Source organism: Oncorhynchus kisutch, linkage group LG18, assembly GCF_002021735.2.
Source record: "Oncorhynchus kisutch isolate 150728-3 linkage group LG18, Okis_V2, whole genome shotgun sequence".
Taxonomy (NCBI): domain Eukaryota; kingdom Metazoa; phylum Chordata; class Actinopteri; order Salmoniformes; family Salmonidae; genus Oncorhynchus; species Oncorhynchus kisutch.
The window spans coordinates 21,399,542-21,426,450 of record NC_034191.2 but is presented as its reverse complement, the minus strand read 5'-3'; the positions used below and the strand labels follow the sequence as shown (position 1 = coordinate 21,426,450).

Here is a 26,909-nt window from a genome sequence, read left to right as displayed (position 1 = left end):
GGGGGAGTAGTCGATAATAGAAGGTGGGGAGAGTAGTCGATAATAGAAGGCAGGGAGAGTACTCGATAATAGAAGGCAGGGAGAGTACTCGATAATAGAAGGCAGGGAGAGTACTCGATAATAGAAGGCAGGGAGAGTAGTCGATAATAGAAGAAAGGGAGAGTAGTCGATAATAGAAGAAAGGGAGAGTACTCGATAATAGAAGGCAGGGAGAGTAGTCGATAATAGAAGAAAGGGAGAGTAGTCGATAATAGAAGGCAGGGAGAGTACTCGATAATAGAAGGCAGGGAGAGTAGTCGATAATAGAATGCAGGGAGAGTAGTCGATAATAGAAGGCAGGGAGAGTAGTCGATAATAGAAGGCAGGGAGAGTAGTCGATAATAGAAGGCATGGAGAGTAGTCGATAATAGAAGGCAGGGAGAGTAGTCGATAATACTAAATGGAAACAGCACTTTTTGTATTTTTTATGATTTAGTTTTATGCTTTTCCCAAAACATAGCCCTAACACACTCGGAATTAAAACCTAAACCGAACTCTTTGAGTTGTTTCTGTTTTAACCCTGTAACCACGGGAATTAATGGGTCAAAAATCGAAGTGAAACTATGAGTTTAAGTTGGCTCAGATGCCTCTTTGTGAGTCAGTTTGGGTCTGTGTGTGAGTCAGTTTGGGTCTGTGTGTGAGTCAGTTTGGGTCTGTGTGTGAGTCAGTTTGGGTCTGTGTGTGAGTCAGTTTGGGTCTGTGTGTGAGTCAGTTTGGGTCTGTGTTTGGGTCTGTGTGTGAGTCAGTTTGGGTCTGTGTGTGAGTCAGTTTGGGTCTGTGTGTGCGTCAGTTTGGGTCTGTGTGTGAGTCAGTTTGGGTCTGTGTGTGAGTCAGTTTGGGTCTGTGTGTGAGTCCGTTTGGGTCTGTGTGTGAGTCCGTTTGGGTCTGTGTGTGAGTCCGTTTGGGTCTGTGTGTGAGTCCGTTTGGGTCTGTGTGTGAGTCCGTTTGGGTCTGTGTGTGAGTCCGTTTGGGTCTGTGTGTGAGTCAGTCTGGGTCTGTGTGCGAGTCAGTCTGGGTCTGTGTGCGAGTCAGTCTGGGTCTGTGTGCGAGTCAGTCTGGGTCTGTGTGCGAGTCAGTCTGGGTCTGTGTGTGAGTCAGTCTGGGTCTGTGTGTGAGTCAGTCTGGGTCTGTGTGTGAGTCAGTCTGGGTCTGTGTGTGAGTCAGTCTGGGTCTGTGTGTGAGTCAGTCTGGGTCTGTGTGTGAGTCAGTCTGGGTCTGTGTGTGAGTCAGTCTGGGTCTGTGTGTGAGTCAGTCTGGGTCTGTGTGTGAGTCAGTCTGGGTCTGTGTGTGAGTCAGTCTGGGTCTGTGTGTGTGCTGACAAGCCCACCGGGTCCCAGGAACGACACACTCCATTTGCTGTGGCATTGAAGCGGCTGTGCCAGAGCCTCCTGTTCTGATCTGGCTGAGGCACCAGACACACACACACACACACACACACACACTGATGGCACACCACTGGACCTGTGTTTATGTCCAGCTGGGGCTACTAACTCACAAGGACACACACGCTCACATGAATGGCTGTTCTGTTCATGAGCCATGGGAAATCCCTTTGCACAGACTTTTCTTTTGAATTCCGTGGCTTGTTTCAAATGTTGTGAACTTATTGATCTTGAATGTTTGTAAAAGTCATTTTGAGTGTTGATGCTCATCGTTTGAGACCGAGATCAACTGTAGCTTGCTCAAGGGTTGGCTTGCCTGGTTTAGATGTATCCCTGTCAAAATGAAACAAAATAAGAATGCGTCACGACATGGAATTTTAATAGGTGCAAAATAGTGTCAAGGACAAAAAAACAAAGCAATGCTCTGCTTGCTGCAATTGGAGATGATGATGATGATGGTATTTATATTCTTCCTCAGAGAGAGGAATAATAATTGTGCAGGACTGCAGAACTGAGCTGATCAGCGCACCAAGCCTGACTGTGACCTTTCAAAAAAGAGACACAATGCATATACATGCACCGCCTAGCATAGATCTCATTTCAAGCCTCTTTTATATTCAAATTTATGAACAATTTATGGACAACCAGGGAGGAATTTGGAGACTGTGTGTTTGGCGAGGCAGAGGCCCTCTCCCAGACAAAGTGAGCATTTGAGGCATTAAACACAATGCCCTGTGTTAGTGTGTCTGTCTGGAGCGTGTGTGTGTTTCCCTGAGAGAGTTAGGGATGTGTTTCTACCTCTGTGTCCACAGCTGTCTCTGAGAGAGTTAGGGATGTGTTTCCGCCTGTGTCCACAGCTGTCTCTGAGAGGGGAAGACTTTGGCACGCACTGTGTGTGTGTGTGTGTGTGTGTGTGTGTGTGTGTGTGTGTGTGTGTGTGTGTGTGTGTGTGTGTGTGTTGCAGTGCTTTCTTCCTCCCCATCACACCTGATTCCCTTTGACAAAAAAGACCCTAATGGCTCAATATTTTGTGTCTGCTCAAAGCAAGCGAAGACTAAATCCTGACTCCCCATCTGCTGCAGATGTTCTCTCCCCCAGTTTCTGACAGATTCACTCGCAAGTGTTTTCATTTGGCTTCAGCATTTGGAGACCTCTGAAACAAATTATTCCAAATGATGACAGAAAAGCTCCAGAGAGCCTTGGCTGCTCCCCTGTGGGAAAACAATAGCCATGTTAACTTCTGGTTCGTTGGCCTGGCAGTGTGAGAGGCAGGAGTAGGTAGGGACAGCAAGACACGGAGAGAGAAGCAGCTGAGATGGAGCATCACTGTCTCAAAAGTCCATCTGACCTTGCAGTGTGAGCCAGCAGAGGCATTTGAATTGGGAAGGAGAAGAGAGGAGACTCAGATGGTCTTTGTGTTGGAAGGCTGAGGACTGAATCAGAGACATTTCTAAGGCTTCGTGTTATACCTCCTCTCTGACCTTCAGTCTCACCACTTTCCTCTCCTCCATTGTTGAAGTGATACTCTTTTTTTCCAACAAGCCCAGAGTGAGTGTGGTTGCTCTCCCAGGAGTTAATAACCATTCACACCATCAGAATGCTTCATTACGCACCTTGACCTCACTGGCATTTCACTGCTGCCTGGATATTAAGACTGCATGGGGCTGCAGAAGTGCCTCTGAAAAACCTTCTGGGAGACCTGAGAGGAAGGGAGAGTGGGGAAAAAGGAAAAGAAAGGGAGATTGGGAGAGAGTGAGGGGGAGAGGTTTTATTTGGGAGAGGAGGGAATTGTTTCACTTCACACCCACCAACCTCCCACGGATAGTGGGGTGCAACACTTTTGTAATTACTGTGGCTGAGGCTCTGAGTGTTCCATTATCTCAGACATCTTTTTCTCCATTTTCCCTTCTTTTGTTGTTTAGGTATATGCTGTAAGTGAAGTACTACAGCACTCCAAGGCTGTAGGGTCCTACTATTAATGCAGAGGCTTTTTATTGATGTGAATTAAATGACACATTTTTCCAGACATAGATGTTTGTGTCTAACTACCCTCCATAAAACAAACATGCTTTGAATTGTAATGTTTATGATCCTCTCTTGAAAGGACAGTGATCATTGAGCTGACACAGGGATTGGACATCTGCGCCTGTATTTTCTCTCTCTCTCTCTGTTTCATGTATTGAGAACCATACAGCGTAGGCCATCCACCCGGCTCTGCTTCTCGAGAGCAGTAAGCACTTTGCATCGTCGCCGCTTGCACCTCTATTACTACATTAGAGCAAATGAATTAGCACTGAAGTGGATATCAAATGATATCTTTTATTTCCCTCCGCCTGTGTCCTGGCATGAGGCACAGAGACAGGCTTTATAAATAGCCGTGGTGGATGAGAGTGGAGCATTGTGAAGCCAGTATGGACGCCCCGGTTGCTGGGTTAGTCATGGCTGGCGCAGGCAACTGGCTGCGTGACTCTGAGCCAGACTTCCTAGAGTAGAAACTAACCTCCTCCATTGAGCCAGACTGACTTGAGTAGAAACTGACGACCTCCATTGAGCCAGACTGGGGGAGTGGCAAAACAGCTGATCTAGTTCATCTAGATCTATACTGTAAATTGCTCAGGATGTGTCTTCAACACAGATCAACAGTGTGATAATGGTCCTCTGACTGAATACAAGCCTCACCGCTCTCTTACCCCATTGTCTCACCGCTCTCTCACCCCATTGTCTCACCGCTCTCTCACCGTTCTCACACAGTTTAATAATGTGTGAATCAAATTGTTCTCGGTTTCACAGGTACAGCTTATGAGTAGAAACTGGAGCTAAATTGGAAGTTGAACATTGTGTGAAGTGCTACTCTATGAAGAGGGGGTTGATCCAGCACCCATTAATCCACTCCGTAGCCACTGAATCCTAAACGGTACTTGTGGCAACAGTGCAGAGATGAACTTAACTACTCCATTTCGCTCAGCTATGTCCTCTCTCCACAGTACAGAGACATCATCCTGGCTGACCCATGTTTGTGCTGCTGCAGGCGCAACTTTGGCTAGATTCCAAACTGAAAACGTGCCATCCTCCCTTTGCTCTGCCCTTGTTGACTTGACTCTCCAGGAAATTTCACTTAGCCTATGAGAGTGTTGGGTCCAGCTATAATTATATTGCTTAGAGCAGGTTTAGGCAACTAGATTCAGCCGTGGGCCGATTTTTGTACACTACAAATTGACCACAACTAAGCCCAAAAAGAGATTGTATTTGAAAATAAGTCATTTCATACCTTGATTACATTGAGACATGATCACGTCTCTTTTTTTATTTATGGGAAAACTTGGGAAAAGATTTCCTCAATGAAACTATGACCAAATATAATTTTTTACTAAAAATTTTGGGGGTGGAAAAAAATTCATGACCCCTGGCACACAGTCATGGACAAATGTTTTGAGAATGACACAAATATTAATTTTCACAAAGTCTGCTGCCTCAGTTTGTATGATGGCAATTTGCATATACTCCAGAATGTTATGAAGAGTGATCCGATTAATTGCAAAGTCCCTCTTCTCCATGCAAATTAACTGAATTGTCACGCCCTGACCTTAGAGAGCCTTTTTATGTCTCTATTTGGTTTGTTCAGGGTGTAATTTGGGGTGGGCATTCTATGTTTTTGTTTTCTATGGTATTGTATTTCTATGTTTTGTCCGGGTATGGTTCTCAATCAGGGACAGCTGTATATTGTTGTCTCTGATTGGGAACCATACTAGCCCTTTTCCCTCCTTTCAGGGTGGGAAGTTAACTTTGTTTGTGGCACATTGCCCTTAATCTTCACGGCCGTGACATGAATCCCCAAAAAACATTTCCACTGCATTTCAGCCCTGCCACAAAAGGACCAGCTGACATCATGTCAGTGATTCTCTCGTTAACACAGGTGTGAGTGTTGACGAGGACAAGGCTGGAGATCACTCTGTCATGCTGATTGAGTTCGAATAACAGACTGGAAGCTTCAAAAGAAGGGTGGTGCTTGGAATCATTGTTCTTCCTCTGTCACTCATGGTTACCTGCAAGGAAACACGTGCCGTCATCAATGCTTCACACAAAAAGGGATTCACAGGCAAGGATATTGCTGCCAGTAAGAAAGCACCTAAATCAATCATCAAGAATTTCATGGAGAGTGGTTCAATTGTTGTGAAGAAGGCTTCAGGGCACCCAAGAAACTCCATCAAGCACCAGGACCGTCTCCTAAAGTTGATTCAGCTGCGGGATCCGGGCACCACCAGACAGAGCTTGCTCAGGAATGGTAGCAGGCAGGTGTGAGTGCATCTGCACGCACAGTGAGGCGAAGACTTTTGGAGGATGGCATGGTGTCAAGAAGGGCAGCAAAGAACCCACTTCTCTCCAGGAAGAACATCAGGGACAGACTGATATTCTGCAAAAGGTACAGGGATTGGACTGCTGACGACTGGGGTAAAGTTGGGGCATCCAGAAAAAAGCTTGTCCGGAGAAGACAAGGTGAGCACTACCATCAGTCCTTTGTCATGCCAACAGTAAAGCATCCTGAGACCATTCATGTGTGGGTTTGCTTCTCAGCCAAGGGATTGGGCTCACTCACAATTTTGCCAAAGAACATAGCCATGAATAAAGAATGGTATCAACACATCCTCCGAGAGCAACTTCTCCCAACCATCCAGGAACAGTTTGGTGACGAACAATGCCTTTTCCAGCATGATAGAGCACCTTGCCATAAGGTAAAAATATTAACTAAGTGGCTCGGGGAACAGAACATCGATATTTTGGGTCCATGGCCAGGAAACTCCCCAGACCTTAATCCCATTGAGAACTTGTGGTCAATCCTCAAGAGGCGGGTGGACAAACAAAAACCCAGAAATTCTGACAAACTCAATGCATTGATTTATGCAAGAATGGGCTGCCATCAGGATGTGGCCCAGAAGTGAATTGACAGCATGCCAGGGCAGATTGCAGAGGTCTTGAAAAAGAAGGGTCAACACTGCAAATGTTGACTCTTTGCATCAACTTCATGTAATTGTCAATAAAAGCCTTTGACACTTCTGAAATGCTTGTAATTATACTTCAGTATTCCATAGTAACATCGGACAAAATTATCTAAAGACACTGAAACCGCTAACTTTGTGGAAATTAATATTTGTGTCATTCTCGCAACCTTTGGCCACAACTGTAGAGTGTACTTTCCATCCACTATCCTCAGATCCGCCAGGATGAGCCCTTAAGGGCAGGGGTTAAGGACATGAGATGTTATGAATGGAATCCAGGCCCTTACTCACTGAGTTGACCTGTTCTCATTGGTATGTCCTGTCATAATGACCAAACAACAGCCCAATCAGGGAGAGGAAGTGTTTGTCGTCATGATTTCCTGACACTCAGTTTGACCTTTGACCTCTACATCTCCAGGTTATTCTGTGGCTGCATCTGCTAGCACTCTGCCCGATCCTAAAAATAAACACCTTGCTAAACTAGAGCCGAAGGCTAGAGGCAATTTAGAATGTTGGAAGGGCTGTTGACATTGCAGGAAATGTTGAGGTGATTGGTCTGAAAATGCCTCTGGTGTAACCAACCACAAGGACCGTCATATCCTTGCTGCTTTTCTCCGAAGAAGACAACCAACGAGGAGCGTCTCTTCCACTCAGACACTGCACTTCCCCTCTGGCTTGTGGAGTTATTTTTGACCTTCATCGACGAATGGCGAACACTGAGAGAGAAAGAGTGAGGGCAAATGTAAAAGCTGTGCCAAGAATCCATTAGTGCTCCACAATGAACAGAGGAGACAGAGATTCTGTTCATTTCACCGGGCCTTAATTCAATCAGTCATCTGCTGTCTGTGACTTCGGTTTGTGTTCAAGGAAACTTGATTAAAGACGTCGTGAATGATTCGATTGTTACACATTTGCTGGTGTTTACTTTGGGAATGATTGGAAACAAGCCAGCATGGAACACTGTGGGGAAGAGAGAGGAGAGCTTTGTGACGGACTCTTTCACTGATTCTAGACCTGTCATAAGCTGTTTTCTTCTGCTCTGATAGCAGTAATAGTTTGAGCTCTTTCACTGAATCCAGAACTGTCACATAATGTTTTGCTACTCTGATTGTAGTAAGACTGTTTAACTCAATGCTCTCTAACTGATCTTAGACCAGTCTGACAGCGCTCTGCTGCTCCGGAGGCTAACTCACAAAATCTGGAGACGCGGAAAATAAATGTTTTTAACCTTGCCCCCCCCCTTCCCTCCTTTCTTCTCTCCTCTCCCTCCTTCCCCCTCTGAAGGAGAAGACCAGTTATTTACTGAGCTGGCTCTGCTCTGGCTGGCTGGGCCCAAAATAGAGGCACAGTAATCACAATTACACAGCCAGGGTGGAGGGTTGAAGTGTCATTTAGAAAGATAATCAAAAAGTCATCTCTCTCTCCTTTCTCCTCTGCCCTTCTCTCTCTCTCTCTCTCTCTCTCTCTCTCTATGCTGTTTTCCTCCCACTTGGCAATGTTTCAAGACGCCTTCTTTTCAGAGGCAATACAGTGGCCGGGCTAAAGGCAGAGAAAAAGTTTGGAAGGTCAATTATCTGAGATTTGACTTGTGACCATGTGTGTGGTGAAAAATGGCAAGAGTCATTTTAGGGCAAGAACAAGTTGAATGTAACTTTCAGAATATAATTTAGCAGTAATTCCCCGCTGCAACGATTCCCTCACACAACCTCCCACAAGATGTTCAGTCTGAGCTGGAGCTGCATGCAGCTGTAATATTTCAAAGTGCCTTCATTAAAACACTAACCGCCATTTAATTCCTCAGGATATCAAATTTCCTTTTCACATTAATGCTCTCTTGTTAGGTTTACTTAGAAAACTAATCAGGCTAAATGAGTAAAGTAGAGAGCCCCAGTCTGCAGACACATTGCTATAAGTCTCAGAGAGAGGATCTCCTCTCCAAGCTGCCTGTGATGGATATACTTTGATTTACTTCCTGCACTGGGGAGACAGGAAGGGGCGGGAAGATGCCACTCTGATAGGCAGCTCGTGCTGCTCTGCAGTTTTTTTCCCGGGTGAAGCATGTCATCGGGACTGATGTGGAGGAGAGAAGTGAGAGAGCCTGCATCAGTCACAGCCAGGCTCCAGATGTACCTAGCCTCCTGGGCATAACTCCTGGGCTTACAGGTGATCAGTGACAGAAAATGGCTCTTGACACGAGGATATATCCTGTCCTAGGTGTTTTAAGGTAATTTGGAGGAGAAAACAAGTCTATTTTTGTGGAGGTCTTTCTTAAAAGCAAGGTTCCACAGAGGTACTTAAGGATTGTAACTCTCTCTTTCCAGTAAGCCCTGTCATTCTTTTTTATTTTTTTATCTCAGAAGCATAAAATGGCAAACAACAAACCAATAATGGCATGGAAAGCTGAAAATGAATCGACTTGAGGGAAACTAAATGTAATCGCAGATGCTGAAATTCTGATTGACTGACACAATTTAATTTCCTCTTACTCAAGGGTCACATCAATTTGCTGTGTTAATTCCATTAAAACCCGATTTATAAAGATGTATAAAATAATCCAACTGCACATAAAGGGAGCACTGGGAAGCAGGCTAAATGGATTTGGGAGGAGCAGTGTTAGGAAGCAGGCTAAATGGATTTGGGAGGAGCAACACTGGGAAGCAGGCTAAATGGGTTTGGGAGGAGCAGTGTTAGGAAGCAGGGTAAATGGCTTTGGGAGGAGCAGCGCTAGGAAGCAGGGTAAATGGCTTTGGGAGGAGCAGCACTAGGAAGCAGGGTAAATGGCTTTGGGAGGAGCAGCGCTAGGAAGCAGGGTAAATGGCTTTGGGAGGATCAGCGCTAGGAAGCAGGATAAATGGGTTTGGGAGGAGCAGCGCTAGGAAGCAGGGTAAATGGGTTTGGGAGGAGCAGCACTGGGAAGCAGGCTAAATGGGTTTGGGAGGAGCAGCACTGGGAAGCAGGCTAAACGGGTTTGGGAGGATCAGCACAGGGAAGCAGGCTAAATGGGTTTGGGAGGAGCAGCACTGGGAAGCAGGCTAAACTGGTTTGGGAGGATCAGCACTGGGAAGCAGGCTAAATGGGTTTGGGAGGAGCAGCACTGGGAAGCAGACTAAACGGGTTTGGGTGGATCAGCACTGGGAAACAGGCTAAACAGGTTTGGGGGGAGCAGCATTGGGAAGCAGACTAAACGGGTTTGGGAGGATCAGCACTGGGAAGCAGGCTAAACAGGTTTGGGAGGAGCAGCACTGGGAAGCAGGCTAAATGGGTTTGGGAGGAGCAGCACTGGGAAGCAGGCTAAACGGGTTTGGGAGGAGCAGCACAGGGAAGCAGGCTAAATGGGTTTGGGAGGAGCAGCACTGGGAAGCAGGCTAAACTGGTTTGGGAGGATCAGCACTGGGAAGCAGGCTAAATGGGTTTGGGAGGAGCAGCACTGGGAAGCAGACTAAACGGGTTTGGGTGGATCAGCACTGGGAAGCAGACTAAACAGGTTTGGGAGGAGCAGCACTGGGAAGCAGGCTAAATGGGTTTGGGAGGAGCAGCACTGGGAAGCAGGCTAAACAGGTTTGGGAGGAGCAGCTTTGCAAGGAGCCAAGCAATTTGTGTGTGTGTGTGTGTAGAGTCTTGGCCAAAAGTTTTGAGAATGACACAAATATACATTTTCACAAAGTCTGCTGCCTCAGTTTGCATAATGGCAATTTTCATATACTCCAGAATGTTATGAAGAGTGATCAGATGAATTACAATTAATTGCAAGCTCCCTCTTTGCCATGGAAATGAACTGAATCCCCAAACAACATTTCCACTGCATTTCAGCCCTGCCACAAAAGGACCAGCTGACATCATGTCAGTGATTCTCTCGTTAACACACGTGTGAGTGTTGACGAAGATAAGGCTGGAGATCACTCTGTCATGCTGATTGAGTTCGAATAACAGACTGGAAGCTTCAAAAGGAGGGTGGTGCTTGGAATCATTGTTCTTCCTCTGTCAACCATGGTTACCTGCAAGGAAACACTTGCCGTCATCATTGCTTTGCACAAAAAGGGCTTCACAGGCAAGGATATTGCTGCCAGTAAGAAAGCACCTAAATCAACCATTTACCGGATCATCAAGAACTTCAAGGAGAGCGGTTCAAATGTTGTGAAGAAGGCTTCAGGGCACCCAAGAAAGTCCATCAAGCACCAGAACCGTCTCCTAAAGTTGATTCAGCTGCGGGATCAGGGCACCACCAGTACAGAGCTTGCTCAGGAATGGCAGCAGGCAGGTGTGAGTGCATCTGCACGCACAGCGAGGCAAAGTCTTTTGGAGGATGGCCTGGTGTCCAGAAGGACAGCAAAGAAGCCACTTCTCTCCAGGAAGAACATCAGGGACAGACTGATATTCTGCTAAATGTACAGGGATTGGACTGCTGAGGACTGGGGTAAAGTCATTTTCTCTGATGAATCCCCATTCCGATTGTTTGTGGCATCCGGAAAAATGCTTGTCCGGAGAAGACAAGGTGAGCGCTACCATCAGTCCTGTGTCATTCCAACAGTAAAGCATCCTGAGACCATTCATGTGTGGGGTTGCTGCTCAGCCAAGGGAGTGGGCTCACTCACAATTTTGCCTAATAACACAGCCATGAATAAAGAATGGTACCAACACATCCTCCAAGAGCAACTGCTCCCAACCATCCAGGAACAGTTTGACGATCAATGCCTTTTCCAGTATGATGGAGCATCTTGCCATAAGGCAAAAGTGATAACTAAAGTGGCTCGGGGAACAAAATATCCAGGAAACTCCCCAGACCGTAATCCCATTGAGAACTTGTGGTCATTCCTCAAGAGGCGGGTGGACAAACAAAACCCCACAAATTCTGACAAACTCCAAGCATTGATTTATGCAAGAATGGGCTTCCATCAGTCAGGATGTGGCCCAGAAGGTAACTGTGTCCGAGGGGGGTGTTGGGGGGGGGGGGGGCGTGGGTGTGTGTTTGGGGGGGAGTACGTGGGTTCGTGTTTGGGGGGTGCCTGTTTGCGGGTGGTGCATGGGTGTGTGTTTGGAGGGGTGTGTGGGTGCGATTTTGGGGGGGGGTGCGTGTTTGGGGGGTGCATATTTGGGGGTTGGGTGTGTGGTTGTGTGTTTGGGGAGGGTGTGTGGGTGCGTGTTTGTGGGTGTGCCTGGTTACGTACGTCCGTGTGTTCATGCGTCCTACAAGGTCATGTGACCTCTCTACTCTGCAGTGAATTCTGATCACTTTAAATCTGGGTGATTGACATTCACACTGTGTGAATAAATGGCTGCGTTTAAGGATCTTGATAAGCGGCGTGAATTAGCATTGATTGAGAGCTTGATTTACTTAAGACGCAGCTTGCTGTTGGGGAAGGAGCCAAGTTGCAGTAGAAAATAGCACTGAAGGAAGACCGATTCCCTGAATATCTAATGATACAGTTAAAGTCGGTTGTTTACATACACCTTTGCCAAATACATTTAAACTCAGTTTGTCACAATTCCTGACATTCAACCCTTGTAAAAAATACCCTGTTTTAGGTCAGGATCACCACTTTATTTCAAGATTGCGAAATGTCAGAATAATAGTAGAGAAAATTATTTATTTCAGCTTTTATTTCTTTCATCACATTCCCAGTGGGTCAGAAGTTTGCATACACTCAATTCGTATTTGGTAGCATTGCCTTTAAATTGTTTAACTTGGGTCAAATGTTTCGGGTGGCTTTCCACAAGCTTAATTTGGGTGAATTTGGCCCATTCCTCATGACAATGTTGGTGTAACTGAGTCAGGTTTGTAGGCCTCCTTGCTCACACAAGCCTTTTCAGTTCTGCCCACACATTTTCTATGGGATTGAGGTCAGGGCTTTGTGAAGGCCACTCCAATACCTTGACTTTGTTGTCCTTAATCCATTTTGCCACAACTTGGAAGTATGCTTGGGGTCATTGTCCATTTGGAAGACCCATTTGCGACCAAGCTTTAACTTCCTGACTGATGTGTTGAGATGTTGCTTCAATATATGCACATAATTTTCCAACCTCATGATGCCATCTATTTTGTGAAATGCACCAGTCCCTCCTGCAGCAAAGCACCCCCACAACATGATGCTGCCACCCCCGTGCCTAACGGTTGGGATGGTATTCTTTGGCTTGCAAGCTTCCCCCTTTTTCCTCCAAACATAACGATGGTCATTATGGCCAAACAGTTCTATTTTTGTTTCATCAGACCAGAGGACATTTCTCCATGTGCAGTTGCAAACCGTAGTCTGGCTTTTTAATGGTGGTTTTGGAGCAATGGCTTCTTCCTTGCTGAGTGGCTTTTCAGGTTATGTCGATATAGGACTTGTTTTACCTTGGATATAGATACTTTTGTACCTGTTTCCTCCAGCTCCTTCACAAGGTCCTTTGCTGTTGTTCTGGGATTGATTTGCACTTTTCGCACCAAAGTACGTTCATCTTTAGGAGACAGAACGTGTCTCCTTCCTGAGCGGTATGACGGCTGTGTGGTCCCATGGTGTTTATACTTGCGTACTATTGTTTGTACAGATGAATGTGGTACCTTCAGGCATTTGGAAATTGCTCCCAAGGATGATCCAGACTTGTGGAGGTCTATAAATACATCAACCTGAACAGATTAAGTGTTGCTAATGGAATATTGGTTCCTGAGTCCATTGTTTTGTTCATAATAACATTGTTGCACCTTGAGTCGGATTGACTTGCAAATCTCTCCTCCATGGACAACTGTATCCTTCAATACTAATATATTAATCTCAATGTGTAAAGCCTACCTAGCAGCACATCACCTTCTAACAACAACATCTATATTTGCTGTATCAGTAATTGTCTATTTTATATGTTGCATGTTTACATGTTTAAGTATCAGTAGTAGACCTTGTATTAATGGAAGTTGTATAGTCATTACTCAGAGTTGCCTCTGTTTGTCTGGTAAAAGGCAGCCCTTTCACTGTCTCGAAGTACGTCTTAGCTATCAATTCATCTAGAAAATATTAAACAGTGGTTTCAAAGCTTGGAAATAGTTTATACTCACTCTGTACTCTGCCTCTTGTGACGGTGCAGGTTTATTTGTCTAGTTAATACAGGTGAATGTGGACTGAGTGAAGAGACTTGTTTTGGATCATCACCAGACCTTGTGCACCATTTACCGACAGGACTTGTTGACTCAGTTAGGGCAGCAGAGGAGGTCTCTCTCTCTCCATCTCTCTGCCTTTTTATAAGCTCGTGGCAGAGAAAAGCGCAGCTGCATTTGATTTTCATTTAGTCCAACAACTGTTTAATTGAAGGTATGTGAGTACAGACAGAGCTGCTCCTGGGAAATAGTTATCTGGAGCGCTTCTATCCAATCCATCTGTAAATGAGAAGGCAGGTGGGTGGGTTAGTTCTGGCGCCGGTCTCTACCGGTGGATGTGGTCAAACTGGCATATTTGTCTTTCACTTTGTAGTCTGGCAGGGCACCTACACAGCTGGCTCCTGTTGAACCTGGCCTCTATCAATCACTGAGAGAGGAACAAAACAAAGTATATGGTTGGTATATGGTTGGACAGTGGGCAGGTGGGGGAGGGAGGACTAGGCACCTTGTCTTCACTCATTGGATTTGCGATATGATGCTCTCAGTTTACTCTAGTTTCATTACTTGATATGAAGGAAAAAGAGACTGATGCCAACTCTTTACATGTTGGAGAGTTTCGGAGTTAGAGAGACTGTAGACAGCAGAGTTTTTCCTCTCGCCAAGATGTTGTAAAATGGTAATTTGCTTTTGTGACAGAATAAGAAACAGTAGAATACATCAGAAGACTGAACGTGAAATCTAAAATGAGTTGAAAAGGAATTCTAGATGGTTTGACAGAATGACTTTAGACCTTTGGTTGTCAAATGTGTGTTGCGTTATATACCCATAACATGACCTTCATCAGACCAACAGACCCAGGCACACACCCCAACACACACAATAACAGAACATCGCATTTGCCATTCATCAGGTATATCCAATAGCTCCTCATCTGGCTCCCCCTCCCCAAGTCCCCAAAAGCCCCTTCAGCCCTCGGTGACTCGCAGCCAAGACCCCAGTCAGTCACTTTTATATTTAGATTGGCCTGCCTATGTTGTAAATATCAGCGTTAGTGTTTACAAGCCTTTTCCATGCTCTTCTCATGGTCTCCGGTGGGCACCCCTCTGTTCAGAAGCCCTGCCTGGTGTTGTCATTCTCTCTGTGACTGGCAGGGCGGGCATGGTGGGGGGTGGAATGGGGGTTGACAGAAGGGGTAGACTTGTGGTTCTTCCAGCGTTGTCCTGCTGCCTGAGTCAGACCACCAACGGAGCAGCAAAGTTGATGGCCGCTGGCACTCTGGGTCCCGTAAGTGAGACATCCACCCCCCTTCCTGCCATCCAACCTCACCCCATCCAACCTCATCTCACCCCACCCCAGCCCTTCTAATCATGATACCATCTGCTGCCTCCTGGAGAAGGTTACCCAGTGCCACCACAGCCCAGTGCTGATGTGACTCTCCCTGCTTCAGATACTCACCACTTAGTCATTCACATTCTCTCTCCTTCTGATTCTCTCTCTCTTTCAATCTCTCTCTGTCACTCTGCCAGCCAGACAGGCAGCTGGATGTGCAGACACTGCCACAGGGCAACACTTAGTGGCCCTCAGGCCCCCCGCCCTGCTGCCTGCCATCTGTGTCCGTCTCAGTGGGCAAGGTAGTGAGACGACAGGGGCCTGGAGGGTAAAACAGGACACAGAGCGAGGAAGAGATACGGAGAGCGGGAGAGGAATATGGAGGGAGGGCGAGGGATATGGAGAAAGGGCAAGGACGGGTGGAAAGAAAGAAGGAGAAAGAGGGAAGGGAGGTATAGAAGGAGAGAGAGTGCACGGCCCACATGTGGGCTGCAGCACCACAGGTCACATGGTGTCATTAATCCTAATGATTAACTTCTAAACAGCGTCTTATATACAGTATGTATGCTGGTGTCGTTAAAGGTCAGGGATAAACTAGGTAGGCCCTACCCAAGCACATTTATCTGGGCCAGGTGAGACCACGTTGGTTTGTTGTCTTTGCTTGATGACAGATGAACAAAGGACTGCAGGAGCAGAAACATGGGAGAGATAATCAACTACAGCACAGTACTTTATGCTACAACTAATTCAGTTGTTCCCTATGTTCTGATGCACACATCCATGTCACGCTCCTCAGTGACACAGAACACCAATCCCCATAAAGTTCATATAGGGACCTCTATTGTCTCTCCATTCATGTGAGTACATGTATTGAATAGCTGTAAGATAGCCAAGCACCAGAGAACAGAAGAGATGCTGACTTGAGTTTTACGTATCCCTCTATAACACGTAGGTACAGTTGAAGTCGGAAGTTTATAAACACTTAGGTTGGAGTCATTAAAACGTGTTTTTCAACCACTCCACAAATGTCTTGTCAACAAACTATACTTTTGGCAAGTCGGTTAGGACATCTACTTTGTGCAAGACACAAGTAATTTTTCCAACAATTGTTTACAGACAGATTATTTCACTTATAATTCACTGTATCACAATTCCAGTGGGTCAGAAGTTTACATACACTTATTTACTTACTTACTTACTTACTGACTGACTTTATTGTCCCCATGGGGACATTTTGTTGCAGTGTCATGTACACATTTAAAGTGGCGTTTGTGTGTGATTGGTTAACTTTTTTCCCTCCCTTCTGTATTTTCTCTCCTTCCCGCACGTTTCCTCACGCAATTATAGTTTGGATGGACAGAAGCTCATTGATTGGACTTATTTTTAATTATTTTTACACTAAGTTGACTGTGCCTTTAAACAGTTTAGAAAATTCCAGAAAATGATGTCATGGCTTTAGAAGCTTCTGATAGGCTAATTGACATAATTTGAGTCAATTGGAGGTGTACCTGTGGATGTATTTCAAGGCCTACCTTCAAACTCAGTGCCTCTTTGCTTGACATCATGGGAAAATCAGAAAGAAAAAAAAGAAAGAGAGACTGTAGACAGCCAAGACCTCAGAAAAAAGGTACCACATTCATCTGTACAAACAATAGTACGTAAGCATAAACACCATGGGACCACACAGCCGTCATACCGCTCAGGAAGGAGACGCTTTCTTTCTCCTTGAGATTAATGTACTTTGGTGCAAAAAGTGCAAATCAATTCCAGATCAACAGCAAAGGACCTTGTGAAGATGCTGGAGTAAATGGGAACAAAAGTACATGTATCTATATCCACAGTAAAACAAGCCCTGTATCTACATAACCTGAAAGGCCACTCAGCAAGGAAGAAGCCACTGCTCCAAAACAGTCATAAAAAAGCCAGACTACGGTTTGCAAAACTGCATATGGGGACAAAGATCATACTTTTTGGAGAAATGTCCTCTGGTCTGATGAAACCAAATTAGAACTGTTTGGCCATAATGACCATCGTTATGTTTGGAGGAAAAAGGGGGAAGCTTGCAAGCCAAAGAACACCATCCCAACCGTTAAGCACGGGGGTGGCAGCATCATGTTGTGGGGGTGCTTTGCTGCAGGAGGAACTGGTGCACTTCACAAAATAGATGGTTTCATGAGGATGGAAAATTATGTGGATATATTGAAGCAACATCTCAACACATCAGTTAGGAAGTTAAAGCTTGGTTGCAAATGGGTCTTCCAAATGGATAATGACCCCAAGCATACTTCCAAAGTTGTGGCAAAATGCCTTAAGGACAACAAAGTCAAGGTATTGGAGTGGCAATCACAAAGCCCTGACTTCAATCCCATTGAATATTTGTGGGCAGAACTGAAAAAGCATGTGTGAGCAAGGAGGCCTACAAACCTGACTCAGTTACACCAACTCTGTCAGGAGGAATGGGCTAAAATTCACCCAATTTATTGTGGGAAGCTTGTGGAAGGCAACCCGAAACGTTTGACCCAAGTTTAAAGGCAATGCTATCAAATACGAATTGAGTGTATGTAAACTTCTGACCCACTGGGAATGTGATGAAAGAAATAAAAGCTGAAATAAACCATTCTCTCTACTATTATTATGACATTTCACATTCTTGAAATAAAGTGGTGATCCTAGCTGACCTAAGAGAGGGAATTTTTACAAGGATTAAATGTCAGGAATTGTGAAAAACTGAGTTTAAATGTATTTGGCTAAGGTGTATGTAAACTTCAGACTTCAACTGTATAGCTCATATAGCTCCTTCAGGCTGTTTATATCCCTGCTTGAACATTCATGAATTCAAAACATGTTTGCCCAGAGCTAAAGTATTTCCTATCAATTTGATATGGTTTTGTATAAAAAAAATAATGTAAATATCAACCTTCCTGACATTAAATGGGCAAATTGAAATCCAGCCCACATTTTCGGATCATGATGGATGGATAAAAGGAGCGAGAAAAAAATCCCTCGCATATTCATCCCCCTTGGAGCTCAATACATTTGATTTTGTGGTCACGTTTTTTTAACCAAAGTGTTTCAGCTCTATTTCCCCTCCCCTTTATCCAGCGATAGTAGAGTTTAATGCCCAGCAGTGTACAAGCTAAATCAGGTTTGCTCAAAGCCATCCTCCCTCCTCCTCCTTCCATGTCAGCTCAGGGTTGGAGGGGAACATTTCTCCCTGTAATGATGGCCCTGGGCCACAGGTATTTCAACACGCACACACACACACAGGTTCGCCTAGCTGCCAGTCAGTGATGCTTTGCTGTGAGGTCTGTATCTCTCTCTCACACACACACACACACACACACACACACACACACACACACACACACACACACACACACACACACACACACACACACACACACACACACACACACACACACGGGCGCACACACACACACACACACACACACACACACACGGGCGCACACACACACACACACACACACACACACACACACACACACACACACACACGGGCGCACAAGCAAGTTATTTCACTCTGGGGAAAGTCAAGTGTGGTCCTTTTCAAGGCGAGCCAACTTTCCTTGTCTCTTTAGAAAACACTTGACCTTTCTTTTTTATATTTTCTTCTTTTTTGACTATTTCAGTGTTCCCCTGCTACCATTTCAAATTGAGTTTGGGCTCAAGCTTCATAGAGATTATTTTTCAATTATATTTCAAGCACACTTGAAAAAATATTAAATAATTTGGAGGGCAACACTCTCTTTGGGATAGTTTTTTCCTCAGAGACAGATGTTTGAACTTTCCACATTTCGCACATTCTAAATGGAATTCATAGTAGGCCTAATGCCAGTCCTGTGTCATAAAATCATCTGTAATTTCGGAGACACTGGAGAGAAAAGAGGAGTTATTAGTGAATGAAGGTTAATCTAACCCAGCCTTATGTGTTGTCTTTGATCCTGGTCCATTTGCCTTTAAACACAGCTCACACTGTGGGGCTGTTGGATGGGCTGTTGGACAGAGAGACTGGAGTGGCCCATTCCTCCTCTCCTTTCATGTTCTCCTAAGCCCCCTTCCTCAACAGTCACGAGCCGTAACTGGCCTGAGGGAGAGAGTACATACACTGACACAGCTTCCAGAAATGGTGAAGTATTTACTTTAAACGACACAGTCATCTCACACACCTAAAAAGGAATGGAAGAATCAAACCCTCAATCACTCACTGAGCCGCCCTTGATGAAGAGACCAAGCATCAAAATGATTCTGAACCATCAAATATGGAAAAGAAAAAAACAAGTTCTCCAGCTTCATGCATTTTCCCCTGATCACTTTATATCAATGGACACCTCTTCAGAATCACATAGTATTTTCTGTGGGCTGCTCGCTCCATTAGAGGGCACTTGTGAGGATGACAGGCAAATACGGCACTCAGTCAGGAAGAGCTGAGTTCCTAAAGAGAGTGAGAGAAACAGAGAGAGATCAAGGGGGAGTATGAGAGAAACAGAGAGAGATCGAGGGAGAGTATGAGAGAGAGTGAGAGAAACAGAGAGAGATCGAGGGAGAGTATGAGAGAGAGGGAAACAAAAAGAGTGAGAGAGCAGTAGCAGAAATCAATCATGCCCGCTCTCTCTTATCAGCCTTGAAGCTCAGTCTCTCAGGGAGTGTGCTCTGTGGCAGAGATGGTAGGAGCACTGACCCACACTATTCCACAAGTGTTTAATGGCTTACCTAGTAGTGGATAGTACAGTCAGCATTAGTACAGCCAGTACAGGAGACTCACTCCCATATAGCTTTTGGCTCACAATAAGCTGGCTTTAATGGCTGCCTGTTAAATGCACCTTGGGTTTTCATTGCAAACTGTTGCTTACTGCATTGGCACAGTGAACATTAATGACATGCTGAAAGGCTTCATTTCTTTTTAAAAAGCTCTAGTGCTGAAAGGGGAATAGGGAGCATCTGGAAAAGGCAGGCCCTTTTACTTCCTCTGTGTACCTAACGACAGTGTGTGTGTGTTTGTGAGAGCCCATGGAGAGATCAATCTGTGCCGTTGCCAATACATGTGTGTACTATGAGGAGAGTACGCACATGGCTATAGAGGTGAGTAGAAGAGTTGAGATGGGGGCGGGGGATATGCACAGCTGCTACTGACAGGGGCGCTCACCAATACTCTGAAACAAGCTAATACACTCACACAAGATGGCCGCCAGGGATACCATGTGGTTGCAGAGTGTACAGATCCAAAACCTCTCGCTCTCGCTCTCTCACTCTCACTCTCGCTCTCGCTCTCTCTCGCTCTGCCTCTCTCTCTCTGTCTCGTTCTCTGCCAGAGTTGTATTCATCATTGCTACCATATTTAATTCAATTGTGGAACACATGCATAAATAGGCCAGTGAAATGGTTGCAAAATTATAAGAGGAAATCTGTGCATGACATTTCCTGTTTCCTGAGCCTGGCAGAGTTTGAAAGCTGGCGAAGAGCGGTCTTTGAAAGCCCAGCTGCCTGCAGGAACAAAGCAGCCTGGGAGTCTGGTGGTTCGCAGTTCGCCCCAGGTTGTGTCAGAGAGGCCTGCTTCCAAAACACTGATTACTTGTTCTCTGTTTTTCATTCTTCGTCCACCCAGCCCATCTTAGATGTGGCCTGTATGGCTGTTCCCACTCTCAGGGGTGCAGAGCTGTCCTCTTTTTTGGGGGACATTCCCTCCAGGATGACACAGCTCCAGGATAGACCCCAGAACTTGGAAACAGGAAAAACTGCCCCTCTGGATTACCCCTCTCTTTAGAGGGGTGTGATCCCTGGCTAGATCAGTGAGGATGGTCCAATGATGCTGGATGTAGGAGTCATCTTTATCTCTCCCTTCCCTTTGTCTCTTCATCTCTATCTCTCCCTTCCCTTTGTCTCTTCATCTCTCATCTCTCTCTCCCTTCCCTTTGTCTCCATCTCTCATCTCTTCATCCCTCATCTTTATATCTCCATTCCCTTTGTCTCTTCATCTCTCATCTCTATCTCTCCCTTCCCTTTGTCTCTTCATCTCTCATCTCTCTCTCCCTTCCCTTTCTCTCCATCTCTCATCTCTTCATCCCTCATCTTCATCTCTCCCTTCCCTTTGTCTCTCCATCTCTCATCTCCACCTCTCCTATCCCTTTGTCTCTCCATCTCTCATCTCCACCTCTCCTATCCCTTTGTCTCTTCATCCCTCATCTCTATATCTCCCTTCCCTTTGTCTCTCCATCTCTCATTTCCACCTCTCCCACCCCTTTGTCTCTTTATCTCTCCCCCTTCCCTTTGTCTCTCTATCTCTCATCTCTATCTCTCCCTTTCCTTTGTCTCTCCATCTCTCATGTTTATCTCTCCCTTCCATTTGTATCTCCATCTCTATCTCTCCCTTCCATTTGTCTCTCCATCTCTCATGTTTATCTCTCCCTTCCATTTGTCTCTCCATCTCTCTCTCCCTCCCCTTTGTCTCTTCATCTCTCATCTCCATCCCTCCCTTCCCTTTCTCTCTTCATCTCTAATCTCCATCTCTCCCTTCCATTTGTCTCTCCATCCCTATCGCTCCCTTCCCTTTGTCTCTTCATCTCTCATCTCTTCATCTCTCATCTCCATCTCTCCATTCCCTTCCTCTCCATCTCTCATCTCTGAATTCCTCTTCTCCATCTCTCCCTTCCATTTGTCTCTTCATCTCTATCTCTCCCTTCCATTTGTCTCTTCATCTCTATCTCTCCCTTCCATTTGTCTCTCCATCTCAATCTCTCCCTTCCATTTGTCTCTCCATCTCACCCTTCCATTTGTCTCTCCATCTCAATCTCTCCCTTCCATGTCTCTCCATCTCTCTCTCCCTTCCCTTTGTCTCTTCATCTCTCATCTCTATCTCTCCCTTCCCTTTGTCTCTCCATCTCTCATCTCAATCTCTCCCTTCCATTTGTCTCTCCATCTCTCATCTCCATCTCTCCCTTCCCTTTCTCTCCATCTCTCATCTCCATCTCTCCCTTCCCTTTGTCTCTCATCTCCACCTCTACCACCCCTTTGTCTCTTCATCTCTCTCTCCCTTCCCTTTGTCTCTTCATCTCTCTCTCCCTTCCCTTTGTCTCTCCATCTCTCATCTCCATCTCTCCCTTCCCCTTGTCTCTCCTTCGCTCATCTCCATCTCTCCCTTCCCCTTGTCTCTCCTTCGCTCATCTCCATCTCTCGCTTCCCTTTCTCTCCATCTCTCATCTCTTCATCTCTCATCTCCATCTCTCCCTTCCCTTTCTCTCCATCTCTCATCTCTTCATCTCTCATCTCCATCTCTCCCTTCCCTTTCTCTCCATTTCTCATCTCTCCATCTCTCATCTCTTCATCTCCATCTCTCCCTTCCCTTTGTCTCTCATCTCCACCTCTACCACCCCTTTGTCTCTTCATCTATCTCTCCCTTCCCCTTGTCTCAATTCAATTCAATTCAAGGGCTTTATTGGCATGGGAAACATGTGTTAACATTGCCAAAGCAAGTGAGGTAGATAATATATAAAGTGAAATAAACAATAGAAATGAACAGTAGACATCACACATACAGAAGTTTCAAAACAATAAAGACATTACAAATGTCATATTATATATATATATATATATATATATATATATATATATATATACAGTGTTTTAACACTGTCTCTCCATCTGTCATCTCAATCTCTCCCTTGTCTCTGTCTCTCCATCTCTCATCTCTATCTCCCCCTTCCCTTTGTCTCTCTATCTCTCATCTCCACCTTTCCCACCCCTTTGTCTCTTCATCTCTCTCTCCCTTACCTTTGTCTCTCCATCTCTATCTCTCCCTTCCCTTTGTCTCTCCATCTCTCATCTCCATTTCTCCCTTCCATTTGTTTCTCCATCTCTCTCTCCCTTCTTTCTATCTCTAATCTCTATCTCTCCCTTCCCTTTGTCTCTTCATCTCTCATCTCCAACTCTCCCATCCCTTTGTCCCTCATCTCTAACTCTCCCATCCCTTTGTCTCTCATCTCCAACTCTCCCATCCCTTTGTCCCTCATCTCCATCTCTCCAATCCCTTTGTCTCTCCATCTCTCTCTCCCTTCCCTTTGTCTCTTCATCTCTCATATCTATCTCTCCCTTCCCTTTGTCTCTCTATCTCTCATCTCTCTCTCCCTTCCCTTTGTCTGTTCATCTCTCATCTCCAACTCTCCCATCCCTTTGTCCCTCATCTCCAACTCTCCCATCCCTTTGTCTCTCAACTCCAACTCTCCCATCCCTTTGTCTCTTCATCTCTCATATCTATCTCTCCCTTCCCTTTGTCTCTCTATCTCTCATCTCTCTCCCTTCCCTTTGTCTCTTCATCTCTCATCTCCAACTCTCCCATCCCTTTGTCCCTCATCTCCAACTCTCCCATCCCTTTGTCTCTCAACTCCAACTCTCCCATCCCTTTGTCTCTTCATCTCTCATCTCCATCTCTCCCATCCCTTTCTCCCTCATCTCCAACTCTCCCACCCCTTTGTCCCTCATCTCCATCTCTCCCACCCCTTTGTCTCTTCATCTCTAACTCTCCCTTCCCTTTGTCTCTTCATCTCTCATCTCCAACTCTCCCATCCCTTTGTCTCTCCATCTCGATCTCTCCCTTCCCTTTGTCTCTTCATCTCTCATCTCCAACTCTCCCTTCCCTTTGTCTCTTCATCTCTCATCTCCAACTCTCCCATCCCTTTGTCTCTCCATCTCTCGCTCCCTTCCCTTTGTCTCTTCATCTCTCATATCTATCTCTCCCTTCCCTTTGTCTCTCCATCTCTCATCTCTTGCTCTCTCTCTCTGTTGCAGTTGTTGGATTTCTTTATGGTAAGGAGTTGAGTAGATACTTTTTTTTACTATAAGAGATGGAGCTGATTTGGCGTGCGTACAGCGGGATGAGAGGGAGGGAGTGGTGAGAGGCTGGCTGTCTGATGTATAGTGTCATTAGTAGACTGTCCAGGGAGAGCGTGACTGGAGAGGGGGAACTGACAGACAAGTGATGAGCGACATGGAGGACTCTCAAGGCTGGGGAGCGTGTGTGTGTCAGATCGAGAGAGCGAGAAGTGTTGTACACCCGCAGGTAACACACACAAAGTCATTATTTTCATTACACACAAGTATGTGAGCGTTCTGCAGCCTGTGAGGAACACTACTAAACACAAATAAAGCAGGATATAGAGCTAAAGCGGTGGTGACAGATGACATTGTTTATGCTCACTGTTGCTGAGTTGGATGCAATTCAATCAGTTGGTGCAATACTTATTTTTTTATTGCAATTATGCAAAATAATGACAGCCCTCCAAGCACCCCTGCTATGATATTGCTCTGTTCCATTTTGATTTCAGTTATTTTTTTGATTCCTTTTCAGCTTTGTGTCTCTGTGCTGAAAATGACTGGAGTCTTAAAGGAGACACACACCACCTCGACTGCCTGAGAGGTGAATTAGACTACATGTATAGACACACACCATGGTGAAAAATGACTTCAGTGTAATTTCCTTAATATGAGGTGATAAGCAACAATAAGGTATTGCTTTTAAATTACATCAAGCAGTCATCAGTGAGCTATAATTAAACTTCTGGAAACACAAATGATTACAGGTCTAGGTTAAAAATGTGAAATATAATTGCCAATTTATGTTAATTAAACTTAACTTGATGAATGTTCCTGAAATGCACAGCCTTGCCCTTCATAGCACTGGCATTGACCAGAATGCACCTTGAAGACAGGACATGTCATAGTGCTCCCTCTCCTCCCCTGCAGAGGATCCCAGTATCTTCCCTGAAGATACTCATCACTGGTAGTATCAGACAGTGTACCTACTGTGGGCGGTCCATGATCTCTACCAGTATGTCAATCAGGGACAGGGGGATTTCTGATTGGTCCCTAATGTCCTGACAGGACCTAGGGTCTCGCCAATTGTGCTGTTATGAGAAAACACACACACCATCCCGTGTCTCTGCCTAGGGGAGATAAACAAGCTGCTGTGTGTGACTGCGGGATTTCCCACTCTGTGATAGGGCAACCATTTGTCTGAGGTGGGCGGGCTGGGGGGAAGAGGGGTGCAGAAGGAGACAGCTATAATTCTTCTTTACTTTCTCCTGCTGTTGATTTGTTACAGTACTGCTGTGAGCCATTGTCGCCTTGAAATATTTAGAAACTATAAAAAGCTGTCAGAATTGACTGATGAATATTTCATGTTGCGCCAGCTGGAGTGTTTAGCAGTGATCAATAAAGGGGGCCGATGGCGCCGGGCGAAGGGCATTAGTCACAGCGGGACCTCTGTTGCCGGGACACATTTTCATCTTCTAATTTAGCCAGGCGACCCACAGAGCCTGTCAGTACTACTGTATCACCCCTGATTCTGATCTCCAGAGCCCCTAACTAACACCACTGTCTGTCTCAGAGTCAGGGTCCTGATCTCCAGAGCCCCTAACTAACACCGCTGTCTGTCTCAAACAGAGTCAGGGTCCTGATCTCCAGAGCCCCTAACTAACACCGCTGTCTGTCTCAAACAGAGTCAGGGTTCTGATCTCCAGAGCCCCTAACTAACACCGCTGTCTGTCTCAAACAGAGTCAGGGTTCTGATCTCCAGAGCCCCTAACTAACACCGCTGTCTGTCTCAAACAGAGTCAGGGTCCTGATCTCCAGAGCCCCTAACTAACACCGCTGTCTGTCTCAAACAGAGTCAGGGTCCTGATCTCCAGAGCCCCTAACTAACACCGCTGTCTGTCTCAAACAGAGTCAGGGTTCTGATCTCCAGAGCCCCTAACTAACACCGCTGTCTGTCTCAAACAGAGTCAGGGTCCTGATCTCCAGAGCCCCTAACTAACACCGCTGTCTGTCTCAAACAGAGTCAGGGTCCTGATCTCCAGAGCCCCTAACTAACACCGCTGTCTGTCTCAAACAGAGTCAGGGTTCTGATCTCCAGAGCCCCTAACTAACACCGCTGTCTGTCTCAAACAGAGTCAGGGTCCTGATCTCCAGAGCCCCTAACTAACACCACTGTCTGTCTCAAACAGAGTCAGGGTCCTGATCTCCAGAGCCCCTAACTAACAGTGCTGTCTGTCTCAGAGTCAGGGTTCTGCTCCCTGTATGGGCCCACTCTCCAATAACATTGATAACATCTAAGTAATGTTATCAACTGCTTTGAGTATTCGGGGACAATATGTGCCACTCTGTGTGCTAATCATGCTTTGTACAATTGAAACATTGTTCATGATGGTTGTCCCACTGAGCTAATAAAATCTCCTTTACAAGACATCATATCTGGGTTGTTGGTGTTCCCTCTATTTGTTTCAGGTGTCAAACATTCTCAGAATGACATCTTGTTGAACGCTAATCAAACAGAGCAGCATCCCCAGGTGGTTTGGACCTAGGTAGGGGGAACTGGACAAGAGGGTCTGGAGGGGAGGGGGGGTCAGAGAGAAGGGTTACACTTGTTTGAGATTTTCTTGTGTGTGTGCATGTATGCGTGTGTGTTTCTGTCTTTTTTCCTGTCGGTCTGTTCAGTGGAAGCGGATGCGACTAGTGAAATAGCAGATCAAAGCATGTTCAGTACATGTCATAGTACATCATTTACACTTCTATGAGATTCAACATGGCAGAGGACAACCCCATGCATTCATTAATTCATTCAATTCATCAAAGACAAAACGTTGAACCCCAAATGGACTTGGTCATACTTTTGAAGCAATATTAACCCCCCCTCTTGCGTGCCTCACCAACTTATTCAATTGAAACATCAGCCGTCGGTTATTGCAAATGTCTTTTCAAATGACGTGTGTGTGTGTGTATCTCTCTGTGTGTGTGTGTGTGTGTGTGTGTGTGTGTGTGTGTGTGTGTGTGTGTGTGTGTGTGTGTGTGTGTGTGTGTGTGTGTGTGTGTGTGTGTGTGTGTGTGTGTGTGTGTGTGTGTGCGTGCGTGTTTTAATCCATTAGAAGATAAAATAATAGAAGGTCCATTATTTATTGTCCCTCGTATTTTCCCTGGATGGTCTGTATAACGTTTCTCATAAAAGAGACATTTTGTTGAGTGGAGAATTTCTGTGGTGGAAGTGCCTGATGCCCTTGAAGGTGATGAACAAAATGTTCTTCTAGTGAAACAGTG

The 26,909-nt window shown here is 45.5% G+C and overlaps 1 protein-coding gene across 2 annotated transcripts in view; it reads left to right on the top strand.

Moving 5' to 3' along the window:
- The window catches only part of LOC109909234 (RNA-binding protein Musashi homolog 2-like), a 322,173-nt gene that overhangs the window by 88,109 nt on the left and 207,155 nt on the right, over nt 1-26,909 (top strand). The window lies entirely within an intron of this gene.